This window comes from Cervus elaphus, chromosome 8 (assembly GCF_910594005.1).
Source record: "Cervus elaphus chromosome 8, mCerEla1.1, whole genome shotgun sequence".
Taxonomy (NCBI): domain Eukaryota; kingdom Metazoa; phylum Chordata; class Mammalia; order Artiodactyla; family Cervidae; genus Cervus; species Cervus elaphus.
This window is the reverse complement of record NC_057822.1, coordinates 8,268,418-8,270,799: the sequence shown is the minus strand read 5'-3', so window position 1 is coordinate 8,270,799 and position 2,382 is coordinate 8,268,418. Positions and strand designations below refer to the sequence as shown.

The 2,382-nt window shown below is 44.2% G+C and overlaps 1 non-coding gene across 1 annotated transcript; it reads left to right on the top strand.

Annotated features, from left to right (window-relative positions):
• Positions 1-107, top strand: LOC122699044. Its single transcript, XR_006342531.1, has one exon. It is a non-coding gene; the product is annotated as a U6 spliceosomal RNA (small nuclear RNA).
• The last annotated feature ends 2,275 nt before the right edge of the window (positions 108-2,382 follow it).

Sequence of the window (2,382 nt, the reverse complement as noted above, 5' to 3'; positions counted from 1 at the left end):
GTGCTCGCTTCGGCAGCACATATACTAAAATTGGAACGATACGGAGAAGATTAGCATGGCCCCTGCACAAGGATGACACGCAAATTCGTGAAGCGTTCCATATTTTTGAAAAAAACAAACAAACAAAAACAAAACAAAACAAAACAAAACAAAAAAAAAAGAAAAAGGGCCCACCTTAATGACTTCATTTTAATTTGACTAGCTCTGTAAAGACCCCATTTCCAAATAAGGTCATAGGCTGAGGCATGGGGATTAAGACTTCCACACATGAATTTTGCTGGGGTATATGTATTAGAGAAACAGAGCCAACTTGTATATGTAGTTTTATGCACATGTATACAATCTCTATATAAATTTCTCCATATAGACGGATGTGTTATGAGAAACTGGCTCACATGAATTTGGAGACTGAGAAGTCCCACGATCTTCCATCTGCAAGCTGGAGACCCAGGAAGGTCAGTGGTAAAATTCAGTCTGAGTCTGAAGGCCTGGGAACCAGGGGAGCCGAAGGTGTGAGTTCTAGTCTAAGAGCAAGAAGAGACTGATGTCCCAGTTCAACAGGCAGGATGGAAGAGGACGGATCCTCCCTTCCTTCTCTTTCTGTTCTATTCAGGCCTCCAGCAGATTGCAGGCTGCATGATCCTACCCGCACTGAGGAGGGCAATCTGCTTTACTGAGTCCACTGATTCAAACATGAATCTCATCTGGAAACATCCTCACAGACACACTTAGAAAGAAAGTGGACCAGTCCAACTGACACATGAAAGAAAGCATCACGGTGTATACTGCAATCCATAACCAGGAGGGACTGTGTTTCTTCTCCTTGAACTTGGGTGGGTCTTTGTAACTGTGATGGAACTGAGTGACTTCAGAGGTTCAGTCACAGAGGCAATATGGCTTCCACCTGGTTCTCTCTCAGGAATCTAGCCACCATGTCTAGAAGAACATGCATAGGCCTGGTGAAGGTCTTAATCTATAGCCAGCATCAATTGCCAGACATTTGAGTGATATTTGCTGTTTCAATCCCCAGCCTTCGAGTCTTCCCATTGAGGCCCAGATGTTGTATAGCAGAGTCAAGCCACCCTGCCCATGTCTTATCCACAGAAACTGTGAGAGATAATTAATTGTGGCTGTGTTTTAAGCCACTAAGTTTTAGGATGATTTGTTACACAGCATAGCTAACTAATGCTGAAGCTGAAGCTCCAATACTTTGGCCACCTGATGCAAAGAACTGACTCATTAGAAAAAACCCTGATGCTGGGAAATGTTGAAGGCAGGAGGAGAAGGGGATGACAGAGGATGAGATGGTTGGATGGCATCACCGACTCGATGGACATGAGTTGAGGAAGCTCTGGGAGTTGGTGATGGACAGGGAGGCCTGGCATGCTGCAGTCCATGGGTCACAAAGAGTCAAACATGACTGAGCAAGTGAACTGAACTGAATAGCTATCTAATACATGCTACTTACCTCATAGGGTTCTGGTGAAGTTTAAATGAACAAGTGTAATGCTTGACATACAGCAGCTTCAGTTCAGTACAGCTACTCAGTCATGTCCAACTCTTTGCGACCTAATGGATTGCAGCACGCCAGGCCTCCCTGTCCATCACCAACTCCCGGAGTTTACTCAAACTCATGTCCATTGAGTTGGTGATGCCATCCAACCATCTCATCCTCTGTCGTCCCCTTCTTCTCCCACCTTCAATTGTTCCCAGCATCAGGGTCTTTTCAAATGAGTCAGCTCTTTGCATCAGGTGGCCAAAGCATTGGAGTTTCAGCTTCAAAATCACTCAGGACTGATCTCCTTTAGGATAGACTGGTTGATCCTTGCAGTCCAAGAGACTCTCAAGAGTCTTCTCTAACACCACAGTTCAATAGCATCAATTCTTTGGCGCTCAGCTTTCTTTAGTCCAACTCTCACATCCACACATGACCACTGAAAAACCATAGCCTTGACTAGATGGACCTTTGTTGGCAAAGTAATGTCTCTGCTTTTTAATATGCTGTCTAGGTTGGTCATAACTTTCCTTCCAAGGAGCAAGCGTCTTTTAATTTCATGACTGTAATCACCATCTCCAGTGATTTTGGAGCCCCCCCAAATAAAGTCTGCCACTGTTTCCACTGTTTCCCCGTCTATTTGCCATGAAGTGATGGGACCAGATGCCATGATCTTAGTTTTCTGAATGTTGAGCTTTAAGCTAACTTTTTCACTCTCCTCTTTCACTTTCATCAAGAGACTCTTTAGTTCTTCTTCACTTTCTGCCATAAGGGTGGTGTCATCTGTATATCTGAGGTTATTGATATTTCTCCCGGCAATCTTGATTCCAGCTTGTGCTTCCTCCAGCCCAGCGTTTCTCCTGATGTACTCTGCATATAAGTTAAAT